We start from the raw sequence: 15,455 nt of genomic DNA, 5'->3' as shown, positions 1-15,455 counted from the left end.
TCCCATACGGGTGGAGTCTATCTCGACCAGCAAGAGAAACACGACCAAGACTCTTCTTCAAGCAGTTTATTCAGAAACCTTGTACATTAGCTTCTCTCTCTCCCAGCACCCTCCCTCCCCCCACCCCACAAGCCCTTAAAATCAAGCTCATTACCCAATTAGCTCATGCCACCTGGTGATCCCAGATAGGTCACAGCTGGAGAAGGCACACCAGATCCACTAAGCGCTTCCAAATAAGGCTTGTTTACAGCTAAGCTCGGTCTCCCTGGCATCCAGCCAGGCGCCATCTTGGGGCTGTGGCTCCCCACAAGGATGGGCCTTCCTGTCAGGGCAGGTCCACTCTACTCAAGGGCCAGGCTCAATAAGATGCAAAGAGGAGGTTTTGGGGGAAGTTGGATATTGGATCACCCATGCCAAATCTTCAGGGGGTCTTGTTTGATCAAACCATATTAGTCTAGAAGGTGTCCACAGCTTTTCAATTTCTGTGGGAAAAAAAAAGGAGAAACTCTTTTACAAAATAACATATTCTTAGACTTAAATGTTTAAGTTGAGGCATTTTTAAACTATATAATTTGATTAATCTAGCAATATTTATAATCAAATGGGTTTTAGCAGCTGTTGCACCTTCCTCAGCAATCCAACAATTCAAAGACAACAAAATAACATACAGTATCCAGACTCTCTGTATACTTTTCATCTTATTATGTGGCTTTTTTATTACTCTATTTCTTTTCCTTTTTTATTTCATTTTTTTTTGAAAGACAGGGTTTCTCTGTGTAACCTTGACTGTCCTGGAATTTACTCTATACACCTTGAAATCACAGAGATCTGCTTGGGTCTGTCTCCCAAATGCTGGGATTAAAGGTTTGTGCCACCTCACCCAACTATTCTATTTATTTTAAAGTACTTTAACTTTTTTCTTTTCTCACGCAAGCCTACATATATTTTAAAAACATTGAAAACCCTTTAGAAGTTTTTTTTTTCCTCTTAATCTGTCTTTACTGTATATCTATATCTTTTTTTGATCACATGAGTCTTATTAGTTAAGCAACATGGCTAAAATTAAAGCAGACCTTTTTGCTGCATGCTTTCCATGGTGTGGGTACATTTACCATCAGTAATGAGTGCTGTGGCTCACTGTCTTGACACTTGCCTATGCTGCCAACAAGCAGCTTGGAACATACTGCCTATAAACCTTTTTTCCTGTATAAATAAAAGCTAAATTTGCCATGAAGCATACTGTACAGATTTGAGATTCATTCACCACTGCCACCAATAAGTATGCCACCAGCTTTTCATAAACACCGCATGTTTAGTAATGGAGCCTCGTAAAAGAACCATGAAGTTTTTGCTGCTAATGCTGAGTCAGGAACCCTCTCTAAAAGGAACAGGAATCCCTTTCTAAGCTTTTGGCCCCTTGATTCTGTTGAAGAAAGCTTCTGTCTGGAGACACACACACACACACACACACACACACAGAGAGAGAGAGAGAGAGAGAGAGAGAGAGAGAGAGAGAGAGAGAGAGAGAGAGAGAGAGAGAAATCTGATTGAGTTAAATGATCTGATAATTTAAAAAAATACTATTCCAAGAGGGAGGTAATAAAAAATAAATTTTCTAAGTTAAAATGGGATGTAGCTGAGGAAAAAATGAGCAAGTTCTAATGACTGATTTATATATAAGATAAAAATTTTAGTCCACATTAAAAATAGGCATCAGGTGTGGTAGTGTATGCTTGTACCCTAACACTCAGAAGACAGAGGCAGGAATTTACCATATATTAAAGAACAGCCTGGTATTCATAATGAAAGGAGGAGAGAGATGGGGTGAGAAGTAGGTGGAGAGGCAGGAGAGGAAGGGATAGACAAGGAAGATTAGAAGAAATGGAAATTCAGTGGAACAAGCATATGTAGAGTGGTTTGTTTCCATATTTAAGTAGCATGTTCTTTTTAGTTTTTAATTTTTGAAATTTTAATTTAAATACACTTTGCCTTTCTCCCTCCAAAAAGTCCTATAGAACACTTCTGGTCTCTTTTTTTAAAAATTGTTTATATATATATATATATATATATATATATATATATATATATTCCTAATTACAACCTGTTTTGCCTATAGTATGTTATTTGTATGTATATTTTCAGGGATGTCAATCAGAGTACTCTTCCTTTGATGGACCTCTTTTCACACTCCCAGCTTTTCTCAATTTTTTGCCTCATGTTTTTTCCTACATGCATACTAGCATGTTCATTCGTGGTGGTGTCATCCTTGTTCACCTCATGCTTGGGCAGTCACTTTGATGAGACTTCTGATGTCTCTAAAAGACACAACCTCACAGCAAACTGCCACATCCTTAGTTCTTACAGTCTTACTTCCTGCTCCTCTGCAATATAAAAAAATAAAATAAAATAGATGTGGTCATATTTTGTAGATGTATCTATTGGTATTGGGTTCCTCAATTCTGCATTTTGCTTGGTTGTGTCTTTTCAAGAAGTTTTCTTGATGATGGGTAAAGATTACACTTCTAATGCTACAACCTGGATGAAGATGAGATAAGTCTATCTCTAGAGTGATTTATAGTTTATGTACCTCTTTTCAGTTATGTCAGAGTCAGTGAAAAGCCTTTAACCCATTAAATCTTTTTTAGTTAAATTGAACTTTTGACATTTCCATACATTATTGGTATAATTTCCCTCTAAGTGCAACTTTCATGATGAAAGTTTAAAAATACATGGAAACAGTAAGTGAGGAAATAGGTAAAATATTGACAAGGAAAGACAATGATTAAATGACTTCACGTCATCATAAAATGATAGAGAATTCTTTGTAAGTATTTTAGGAAAACACTTCAGAAAGAGTGTAGTTATTTAAAGATCAAGTCAGAAATGTGGTTGACATATCAAATGCTCTCTGGGCTCCATTTTTGTGAAGAGGACATGAACTTTTAGAAAGGCTAGATATATAAGATCTTAAGGACTTTACTCAATAGAATAAACAATTTGATTTTTGGTCAAGCGAATGACCAAATGAGGCCCAATTTCTGTTTTTTACGCATTAAGAACTGTAAATAATTGCAGATACTGTTTGACTAGCGAAGTAAAATGTGGTTTTGGTAATAATACTTGGAAATAATTTATGCATATAGGTCTTGATTTAGTGGAGGAGTCTCCTAAAATTCCTCACATCCAAATTAGATGTAACTGGATTCTAATTGTGAAGATCTTGTTTAGTAGCTCGTATCACTAAAGTATCATGGGTGCTACTCCCTGCATATTAATTCTCACCAGAAGTCCTTGCCTGTATTTCACAGAACACTTTCACTCTGTCTTCCAAAATTTGCCTGAGCATATGTGTGGAGGTTATATTGAAGCTGTAACATGCTGGGATGAGCACTTCTCAGTCAGTGGTTCTCTATATTTTGGTCAGTTGTGGCTTATGAGTTGGATGCCTATCTATCATGAAAAGAAGTTTCATAGGTGAGGGCTAAAAGTTACACATGTCTTGTCTGTGGATGTAGTGATATATAGTTAGAATGCACTTGAAATTATGCTGTCTTGTGAATATGGCACTATTAGTTTCTCCTCTTGGGACCATGACCTAATAAGCCCCAGGCATCTGGATAGGATTAGAATATTAGTCATAAATCCCATTTAATAAAGTGGCCTTAGTACAATCCAGTTGTGATTGGTTACTCATAAGGTAAAATATTACCATTGTGCCCTTGGAGATACCTTGTAGTATTGTTTTTGTGGTTTGTTAGCTTTACAGCTGGGTAAGATTTTTAATGGCTTTTTTCCTTGTCAGATTATAAAGTCCTTCCCCAACTACTCTAAGCCCTATGTCCAAAGTATATTATATTTTCAGCAATAAGGTATTACCTTAAAGTTCTTGTAGGTAAACGAAGGCAGCAGCAATAGGCTTTGTTGCTTTGGGATGAGAATTTGTCCTCCCATATATGAGCCTCTTGCTAGGTTATTTGGTCCCAGTGAAAATCCCCAAATGCACACACACACTCACACACAGACACACACACACACACACACACACACACACACACACACACACATCTTATACATACATAACATTAAATGGACTCAGAATTGGGTATTTTATACACACACATGTGCATTTATGTATAAATAATAAAGCAAATATATAGTTTTGAAGGATTAGATTGATGAATAAGTTGGAGGGGAAAATGCAGAGTTGAAATTATATGAATACATTACTTATGTGAAATTCTAAAAAATCAAATTTTAAAATGAAAGGTGATTAATTGCAAGAGAATTTGATCTGAGGATTGATATGACCTCAGCAATGGAAGCTTGAAGCTAAGGATGGGAAAATAAATTGATTTTGCAAAGGAGTGGTAAAGCCTTAGAAAAACACCAGATTCAGTCATACATGAAGTAATGAATAATGCATTAAAGAGCAAGGCTGAGGACCCTCATTGTGAAGTGAGGATAATAGGAATGATTGTGATTGTAAATATTAAATTTGTCTGAGTATATGCATAGGTGTGCATTCAAATGTGTGTTTATATATGGGTGTTTCTGAGTGGGCACCAGTGTGTGCATGCCTCTCTCTCTCTCTCTCTCTCTCTCTCTGTGTGTGTGTGTGTGTGTGTGTGTGTGTACGCGCATGCGCACATATTATCTGGTAACTGAGCTGTAACAATAAAATCCAAGACAAGTGAGCTCAAGAACCAGAATTCAAGCCTACTTTCTTTCCATTGTCCTCATCTGTTTGTCTGTCCTCCATTGCGGGTGGGAGTGTGAACTTGTAAGACCACTCTGGAAGTCAGTATGGCGGTTGCTCAGAAAAATGGGAATCAATCTACCTCAAGATCCAACCATTCCTCTCTTGGGTATATACCCAAATAGTGCATGTTCATACAACAAGGACATATGTTCAACCATGTTCATAACAGCATTGTTTGTAATAGCCAGAACCTGGAAGCAACCTAGATGCCCCTCAACTGAAGAATGTCTTTCCTAACAAAAGATGGAACAAACAGCACAGTGCAGGGAAAGAGCAGCAGATCAGATATATAGTAGGAGGCAGCCTGCCATGACTGAAGGGAACTGTATATGGGCTGCTTGTGATATGAATAGAGTCGAGAATGTAGCTGTCATTAATTGATTTTAATTGAGAATAAAACTCTTTCTGAGTTTAAGATTTTATGGTCCTAGATCCTCTACAAAATGGAGGCTCACTTGAAGGCCCTTAGTCAGTAGATAGATGGTGCTACCCAGCTGCAGCTTAGCAGATGAAATTGCTGGTATATGGTTATATATCATCTAGATAGCTCAATTATTTTCTTTTCTTTTTTTGTCTGTACTTGAATAATATTTATTTATTTATTTTTTATTAGTTCAAATTAGGAACAAGCTTGTTTCACATGTCAATCCCTTCTCCCTCTCTCTCCCCTCCCCCCAACATCCCACCTGCCCCTATTCATCCCCCCTCCACTCCCCAGGCAAGGTAAGGCCCTCAAAAGGGGCTCCCCAAAGTCTACCACATCATCCTGGGCCAGGCCTAGGCTCTTCCCCATGTGTCCAGGCCAAGTGAGCATCTCTTCACATAGGATGGGCTCTCAAATCCTTTTTTTATAAGATCTTATATAATAAATATAGTGCATTACCCCTGTACAGATGGAAAAAAATAAGTTCAACATTTCTAGACCAATATGGCTGTTAATTTTTTTACAATGCCAACTCAACATGGTAAACTGGGATACTTTTTTCCAAAGTTGACAGCACATCTAAAGTTTCCAAAAAATTCAAATTTATATATATATATATATATATATATATGTATATATATATATAACAATAATGGCATTATGTTATGCATCAATAGCAGCGACAGCTTTTCCAGGTTCTGCTATTTTAAATTATCATATAATTAACATAGCTAATATTCTAATAATAATCAACTTAGAAGAATAGTAAGTACACAATTGCCCATAATAAGTTACATTATACACTCCTAAAGAGTTTACCATGAAAATCCTTGAGCCATAATATTTCAGGTTATAGCCAAAAATTAAAAAACCAAGTAAGATAATAATATAATAAAAGCATGCAAATGCATTCACAATCAAATAAAACATCAAAATTGCCACATAATTACTGGTCAATGTAAGAAATGTCATCTTTATAATTCCTTCACACTATGTCATTACTATGAAATAATGAGATGTATAGTTAAAACATCAGACAAATGCAAGAAAGAATTGTTTGTGAAATAATTAGGAAGCCTCATTTTATTTATCCTGTGTGTTATGTTGACATGCATAACATCATATTAGTCATGTAGGCACAAAACATACATCTGCTGTAAAACATGTTTAATGAAGTTTCTTAAACAGAGATTTGACACCATGTATGTATTCATATGTGTAGCAATGGCTTACTAAACACCGTACTAAGTTCAAAGCTGTGTGTAGTGAGAATGCTGCTTAACAAACTACTGCTTCCACATTCCTCCAAGAAGACAGCTGTACAACTGCATGCCTACTTTCAGGCTGTAAACAAAACCCTTTCTTCTTCTTCAGCACTCTTGGTGTTTAGAAAGTAGATGGGTATTGATAAGGAATTAGATGATGTGGTGTCCTGAGGCACTTGGGTCTCTCCCCTGGACTAACTGTTCTTGAGAACTTTAAAATAACTCTATAGGAAAACAAATGGAGAAAAATGCCCAGAGCAAAAATAAAGTTGTTTTACTCTCTACATATTACTTGACAAACTGGTTCTTGCCATAACACTTAGAATTTTTAGTGTCAGCAAACAATCACAACTCTCTTACCCTATGGTTTGCATAAAATCATATGCAATAAAGATACCACTTGATGTGTCAAGGTATATACTGTGATGGATTAATTTTTTTCATACAATTTTTGGTCATGTTCTTTCGCCTACTCCATCTTGTGTCAAATCCTCTGTCTCCCTACCCATCCAACTACACACCTAAACCTCTCTAAAAATGAAAAAAACAACAAAGAAGACACATACCACAACTCACAGAAAGACAAAACTGAAACCCAAAACAAAATACAATTACAAAACAACACAAAAGCACACAAAAACACAACACCACAAAATTCATTGTGTCTTGGCCAATTACTCCTGGGCTTTGAGCCTGACCTGGTGTGAGGTTGACACACCCAGTGACACTCCATTGGACAAAACATACTTTTCCTTCGCGAATATTTATCAATTGGAAGTAGCTTTTGACTGGCTGTGTACTCCCCATCCACTTCCCTTCCTCAGTTTGGGTTGTTGTCTTGCTTAAAAATTATGCAGATCTTATAATGCTACCAGCTTCGGTGAGTTCATAAATGCATCAGTTCTACTCTGTCTGTAAGGTATTGTTTTCTTGGAGTTATTCATCACATCCTTCTCTTAAAGTTTTCGATTATTGCTGTAATTTTTCAAAAGTAGATTATAGCCTTCTAGGGAGCAGGGCAAGCTTGCATAGAGTTTATCATCCATTTTGTCAATGCTGCAATTCTTCCACTAGGTGGCGCTGATACTCTAGCTCTTTGGTCTACTGGCACTAGAGGCCGAAAGCTATTGACTTTTTTCAGTTTTCCAGCTAGTGTGATTTTCAATAGAAATTTACCTTTATAGAGTTACCTATTAGTTGATAATAACACATTTAAATCGCATAGTTTTCTTTTTAAGATAGAAAAGCTATTAATTGGAGCTACCAGTGTATTCTGAATAACATCTTAAATTTACAAATGTAATTTCTTCCAAAAATTATTCTAAATAATAACTCTTTCCCTGCCACTTTCTCTAAAGTACTAGAAAGAATTTCTCATTTCTCACATTTTTCTTCATTTGATAATGTAAGACCTGAAAAATATCATGACTGATAATAAACTGTGAATCTCCAGTTTCCTAAGAGAAATTAAGAGAGCACCCAGCTGCCTTGCTTTGGCAGGGTATCCTTGGGAATATGAGACAATTATAACTCCAAAATCATCCCATTTCAGGCTTGTCCACTAGTCACAGATGACTCACCATCGTGGATGATTCTCAAGCAACAGTCATTAGAAGCTATGGAACCACATACAGAAATTTGTGAGTGCTACTGGTTTATTTACAGATTTCCCTTAATAATCTCTCACACTTGGTGAACATAAAGAAATGTCTAAAGTGAGATTACAACAACTGGATGTGGAAGAGACTAGTGATTTCGAAGTATTTTAGGAAATTCCGAGAACCCTCCAGTCTTGCTGTGCAATTGAAAGGAAGGACTGTTCTGAGGATGGAAGAGAGAGATGGGAGCTTTATGCCAGAGCCCCATGACAAGACTTTGAAATGGTCTTTAGACCAATTTTGGCCTAAAAAAAATGTAATTTTCCAGTTACGTTTCCCATTGTTCTAAAGTCATTTGGTGCAAGTGGCAGAGATGAGAAGGAACTTGTACAGCTAGAAGGTCAAATACATTATAGACAAAAGATCATTTCTTTAAGAACGCCGTCTTCACTATATTACCTTTTAGAGTCTTCCATTTCTAACTTGATCCGTTTTACTTTCCCCTCACTTCCATTACATTTTCATTTTGCATCCTTTTCTACTCTGTCTTCACTTTTATTTGTTCTTCAAATCCTTTGTGCTCAGCAAGTTATTTCCTTCAATTGTCTTTATGTAAATACTAATATTTGTGTCTTCAAATTTTTATTTTAAACTCGAGAACTATTTGAGGAAGAAACAATATATATGTATATTAGATGAAGGCTCAGCCATGCCTTTGTTATTTGTGAATAAATGATTTTCTCAGAGAAAGCAATAAATTTTGGGAGTTATCACGCTTTTAATCTACTCAGAAAACTTCAATGTCACAATAAATGGCTTCGGTGCACAATACACAGCACAAAGCTATTGATACAGACAAAATTTAAATTCTGACTTTAAGTATAGGACTTTCGGGTCTATTGATTACTTTTATCCAAAAATACTTATCATTTCTTACTGACTTTATTATTTTTATTATTTCTGATGGTTCAGCATTCCTGTACCAGGTCTATTTACATAATGCTGCAAAGTATGCATTCGAATCATACATCAGGAAGCAGACAAAAGGCCCAGCCATAAAGGTAAGTGTATCTTGTTGCTGTATCCTGATGGATGTCCCTTGTGGGTGGGCAAAAGTAGGAGTGACACCAACCACACAGGTATCTGAATAAGTTGAAACAACAAGCTCAGTTCATTCCACGAAGGAGTAAGCCTTATGTACTTCCCTAACCGTGCCCCAGGGATGGAGATCCACTGAGCTGGCATCTGCTGAGGTGACATATCCACTGTCCATAGGTCGACATTTTCTCTGGTATGCTGTTGTCAAGGCCCTCTGGCAGACCCAGGCTGGCTGTCATGAACTATCTACTGCGCATGCTCTAGGTCAGCTCTCAGGTCCATTGAGGCTTTGTTTTCCTACAGTATGAAAATTTTTTTTTGCGTGTTTATTGATTCATGCCTGGCCAGTAACAACATATTTTCTAGTGGCTAAGACTGACAATGGCTAAGCTTCTGCCATCAATCATCTGTATTAGTTTCACACAACTTTTCTATAGCTCTCTTTGTATTATTAAAATCATTGTTAATTTCTGCTGGCTTGAAAAACCTAAAAAAAAAATAGAAATTTCCCTTGAGGTATACAATTTGGACCTGTAAAATGTCATATTTAAATATTTGAAGTAGTTTAAAACAGCATTTGTGTGTGTCTCAACCATCTGTAATCAGACAGAATGAAATGGGAAATATGATATACATATTAATTTGAATCCTGAATTATTGATTTCTCTCTTTCAGCATACACACACATATGTGGGGGAATCAGAAATATGTTGCTGCGTGGAGTTTAGAACATTAAAGTAAAATGCAGTGTCAGAAGTCACAGAAAAACACCTAGATGTTACAAACCACATCAAAACTGAATAAACAAACCATCTAGAGTCCTAGGAAAAAACTCCAATATTTAAATGCTGAATAGTCAGAACAAAAATAAAACATTTTGGCATAAAAGAAATGGACAAAGAATCCATGAGAAAATAGACTAACAAAATTAGACGTTCTACTTTATATGGTTATGGGATCTAGGACAGTATTAGCAATTCTGAGACTTGAAAATAAAAACATAAATGAGAATGGTAGAGGGGTGTGCCTTATTGGCCTTATTGGCAGCTGTGCTACCACGTGCTTTGCTGGCCTGGCCCTGGGTTTTGGAATAAGTGGTATTAATATTTGATCTGATTCCTTAAAACCCTACTTAAATATCTCTATGAGTTACAGATTGTGAATAATGCCAATGAAGGATTCATTGAACCATCAAATTTTCAAAATGTGTTTATGAACACAGCTGGAACTCAGTAAGTACTTTGTGATATATGCAATATATATATATATATATATATATATATATATATATGAAAAAAATTAATAAAAAGCCAGCCCATGAATTTGAAAAAGGAGGGGGATATATGGAGGTTTGGAGGAAGGAAAGGCAAGGGTGAATTATGTAATTATAGTATAATCTAAAAAGAAAAGTAAATACATTTAAAAAGTTTACTTCTTGACTCTTTAAAGACACTTTGCAATTTCAAAGAAGTCACAAATAAAACTTTGAGTTTTTCTTTTTCTTCTTCCTTTTTATCTTCTGCCTATTTGTTCCAGTTTCCTTTATGCTTCTGTGATAATATGTTCTCAACAATAGCAGATGCAGCGAATAAATAATGTATTTAATCTTATACTTCCAGCTCCCAGTCCAACATTTGCGGAATTCAGGACAGGATTTCACAGTAGAAAACTGAAGGTGTGACTGCTTCTGTTCTGTTCAGTATTACCTCCAACTAGACAACTCACAGACAAAGGGCATATGCAGAAATCAACAAGGAATGCAGCTCACTAACTAACTGGATTATCACAAGGTTATTCATTCTCCTATGCCCCAGGACCATGCACCGAGGGATGGCACTACCCACAGTGACTACATCTTGCGTCAAATAATAAGATGACCATACACAGACATGACAGCTGGTCAAGGAAATACAGTTTACTCTCTCTCTCTCTCTCTCTCTCTCTCTCTCTCTCTCTCTCTCTCTCTCTCTCATACCTTTTAGCAAACATAACTATAAAATTACTGTTTTAAAGGGCACCTAAATGTAAGTAGACTTTACTGAATATCTTAGTGGGGTTCATGTTTCCCAGGCAGGGAAATAACTACCTTTCTATAGTGCTCCGATACTTGAAATTTGTTATTTGATTGCTCTTTTCCCCAGACACTTCACAATCTTTTCAAGAACAGGAACATTGTCACTTTATTTACAATGTATTCCCTTTGTTTAGAAGAATTTCTGGCATATGGTAGGTGTTATATGAATATTTCATGAATAGAACATTAGCAATGCCTGATAATAGACAATTCTGAAGGAATCCAGTCTTTCAACTAACTCTGAAGCCTTCACTTACTTGAAAAGTGATTTAGCTGAAGAAAAACATGGACTTCTCTAGATATTTATTTCTTGAATTTATTTATCCTGCACATTGCAACAATAATTAGTTCTTGCATTATTCCAATATCCTAAGCATTTAGTTTTATTTAACAAAATATAGAATTTCCTCCAAAAATATGTCTATCAATGATGGCATTAGCTTTAAGCTAATTCTGACTTTGTCATCAAATAATGCATCCTGGTATATTGTTAAAATACTATAAAATGTTATTTCCTGACACTCCCTTCTTTGAGATGGCAGCAAGAGTCGTTTCTTAATGTATAACTGTTTACATCTTAGGAACCCTTGTTTTGAGGCCAAAGTCCTTAAAGGAGTTGCTGATATCTACAGCTTCAAATTGATTTTCTTTCATCCTTTTAACCTTTAGCCTTAGGCTTTTTGTCAGCACCACACTATAAAGTAGTTCTGTCATAATCACTGATGACTTGTATTTATTAAGTCTGGTAGTCATGTCTACAGACTCACACTGTTGCCTGCCAAATCTTGGAAACATTGTTGATTGGCTGTACTCTCCCCTTTTCTTCCTTTTCTGAACCTCATTTCTAATGTATCTTTGAAATAGTGTTATAGTTCTTATTCTTAGTCTTTGAGTATCTGTGGGGGTAGGCAGGTGGAGCAAGAGTTCTATGTCTTTAAATGGACTAATTGGAGAGGAATCTCAAATTTTCCCCAATTTCAAATGCTTCTCCTGAGCAGTAGATGATTGTCCTAACATCTACTTTGGTTCTCTATAGACATTAAGCCAGAGCCTGCTCTAATTTACATCATAGGTTAGAGAGTGTTAGCTTGCAAACTGTGTCTTGTCTTTAGTGACTTCTTTCTATAAGGCAAGAATTTTCTCCTTTTATAATGCAAATGCTGAGGCAGGATGACTCATATACTATTTTGGAAAGTAAACAATAAACAATCTTTCTAACACAAACCACGGTGCTGCAACTGACACATAGCTTTTTGATGTAAATAAAATATTCCCATCTATAAACATCTCAGATTAAGACAGGCTTGCACAAACACAATGCCTCCTTTAAAATCACAAGAGGGAGAGCAGACATGAACTTTTCAAACAAGCCAGACAGATATTCCAAATCTCCAGCTTGGTATGACCTTCTAGAGACACCACTCATGCAGACATAATATGCAAAGAATCAGTGTTTTACCTTGAATCTACTGTGTATCCTGACTGACTTCTGTGCCCTGAACAGAAGGTAAATGTGCTTGTATCTAACCCCCCACTATACTCTCTTGACATCACTATGTCAGTTCTCTGCATTTTGTCTTCTCTCAAGTCCCTGGGACTCATGCACCAACTGTCACCTATTTGTAGCCACATTGTCATCTATCTATTATGGTCCAGTGTATAATGTATGCCTTGAGAATTAATCCTAATAATTAAGATTAGAAGAAGAGAAACTGTGCTGTCAAAAGCCATGAGTCTGGAATGAAATTATGAGTGCTTGGTGCTTAGCATATGCCCAAATGACTCTACATCCTTCTGCATAAATACTTGCTTGCTTAGCTGTGTTCCTTTTCACTTTATTCACAATAGCTAGAAAATGGAAAATGTTGAAATTCCCTTCACCTGACGAACGTATAATGAAAATGTGGCACATATATATTACAGATTACTGCTCAGCTGTAAGGCAATTGAAATCATGAACTTAATATAGGTAAATGGATGGAAATAGAAAAGATGATATTGAGTGAGGTAACTTAGACCCAGAAAAAAGAAAAATACATGTTCCTTTTTATTAAGGAATTCTAGCTTCAAATATTCAAATGTGAGTACATATCCTGGAATAAAATAATAAGTGTCCATTACCAGGTTAGAGGAGTGGGGGATAATAGAAGGAATAATAGTTGGGTATATGTGACCTGACAGAGGAAATGGGGTAAGGAATTCATAATTAAGAAGAGGGAAAAGAGATAAATGTGGAATAAAGATGGAGATGGATTAATAATGAAAAGGATGTCTAAAAATGTCATAAGGAATTATACTATTAACTACCTATATAAAATCACCATATTATGTTGTTATATAAGAATTATATATACACATAAGTGTCTATAAATATGCATATTCATTTGTAATGAAATTTTCTCATCTGGGATGACAAAGCTCCTTCCAGGAGCTGAAGACTATCTAAGGAAAACTCCAAGAGTAAACGTAAAGGGCCCTCTTTTGAGCTGTTGGTCACATTGTTCAAGGGATGCCCAAAACATTGCAGGGTATTTCTACTGTCTTTCGCTGTTCCCAAGAGGTGGGGGCTATGTCCTTGTTGAAATGAAATACCATGCATGTCAGACACAAAGCCCAGAGTCCATTGATGCAGCACTGACAAGATGTCTTTCACCCTGAAGATAAACTCTCATGGTACCAAAAGCTGCTATGCAAGTTTGTAAAGGAGACAACCTCTATTCTTACCAACCAACGTATTATATCAATGAACTGCAACAAAGACCAGCTTGTTATGCTAACCCCAAGTTAGCAGTAATGGCAAATATAACTTGGTGGTAACCAATGACTCTCTAATTGGACACAAGACCCACTCAAGAGGAGGTAAATCATACCAGATACTCAAAAATCAACCAGAGCTAATTAAGTCATGAATATTGCAAGGGACCCACAACCATTTTACAAAGCCATCATAATCTCTACCTACACTCGAAATGTTTGTCCTTATAAACCCAGATAATTTATACTTCTCAAAACTCAAGAAAACTTCCCTTTTCAATAGAGAAAGACCATTACAGAAAAGCACCATCAATAAAAATGCAGAGTTATAGACCCCAGTCCTAGTGGATACATCTACAGAATATCTTACACATCTAAGGTTCACAGAATATTTGGGAACAAGGGGAAGAAAGATTTTTAAGTGCCACAGGATCTGAGAATGTTCTGTTAAACTGATTCCCCTAGTAATCATAGAACTATATTCTATATTCGTAAAACCTCACCAACATGACTGTCTAAACATGTGCTGAACCAAGGAAACAACAGCCATGCCGAAGAGAATGAGGAAAAGGTTAGAACACCTCAGCCATCCATAATGGACCACAGGGAATAAAGGAATAGTGAGAATTGGACAAAAATCTTCCCAAGGGATGATCTAATTGGTTATGCAATATAAATTGACATTCCTAAAAATATACATACAGGTAATGTTAGACATGTTGAGCAGGTTATATTTATTAATTCACATACACACATATGCATGTAACAACAATTAATGAAAAATGGGGCATAAATTTCAAAAGGAGCAAGGAAGGGTGTATGGGAATATTTGGAGGGAGAAATGGGAAGGAGAAAATGATGTAATTATATTATATTACAAAGATAAACGATTTAAAAATGTTTGGTGATTTATAATCAATGAAACTGATATGACTCAGAATTTCTTATTGCTCAATAAACTCTGACCTTTTAAAAGGAACCATATGTGTACATCTATGTCTCTGACAGCTCACTTCCAATAAAGTGTTATAGATATCTCAAACCAAATATATGTAAAATTAATCTGAACCTATCTCCCACCTCAGCTTTACCTTGCCCTTTGTATTACTCAGGTCAATTATGGAAACTTCATCCTCAGCTAAAAATCTTATTGAACCAACTCATCTCTTTCTCATTCCACACAGTCAGCATATCTTGGAAGTAAGACACTAAACATGTACTCCATCTCCAATCATCTCTCATTTCCCAAACAGCCATCACGGTGGTTCACATCAGTGCTTTTCATAGCCTAAATTACTCTAAGAGCCCAATAATTTCCTGCTTCTATCTGTGCTTACTTTCAATATCTTCTAAAAACAAAAGTCTAAGTAACGCTGGTAAGTAAAACGTCATGCCACGTAAACTCTCTGATCTGAACACTTCCCTGGAGTTTCAACTGGAATAAAAGGGGATGGATAGAAGGCAAGTTCCATCTGAGTAACAA

At 36.2% G+C, this 15,455-nt stretch overlaps 1 long non-coding RNA gene across 1 annotated transcript in view; it reads left to right on the top strand.

Annotated features, from left to right (window-relative positions):
* LOC103159574 overlaps positions 1–14,951 on the top strand; it is a 76,962-nt gene extending 62,011 nt beyond the window's left edge. The window contains exons 2-4 of the long non-coding RNA XR_003480226.2: positions 8,001–8,088; positions 9,019–9,107; positions 10,764–14,951. This is a non-coding gene — a long non-coding RNA (uncharacterized LOC103159574). The remainder of the gene's footprint in view (positions 1–8,000; positions 8,089–9,018; positions 9,108–10,763) is intronic.
* Positions 14,952–15,455: the final 504 nt, after the last annotated feature.

Source organism: Cricetulus griseus (genome assembly GCF_003668045.3).
Source record: "Cricetulus griseus strain 17A/GY chromosome 1 unlocalized genomic scaffold, alternate assembly CriGri-PICRH-1.0 chr1_1, whole genome shotgun sequence".
NCBI classification, from domain to species: Eukaryota; Metazoa; Chordata; class Mammalia; order Rodentia; family Cricetidae; genus Cricetulus; species Cricetulus griseus.
This window is presented reverse-complemented; position numbering and strand designations above follow the sequence as displayed.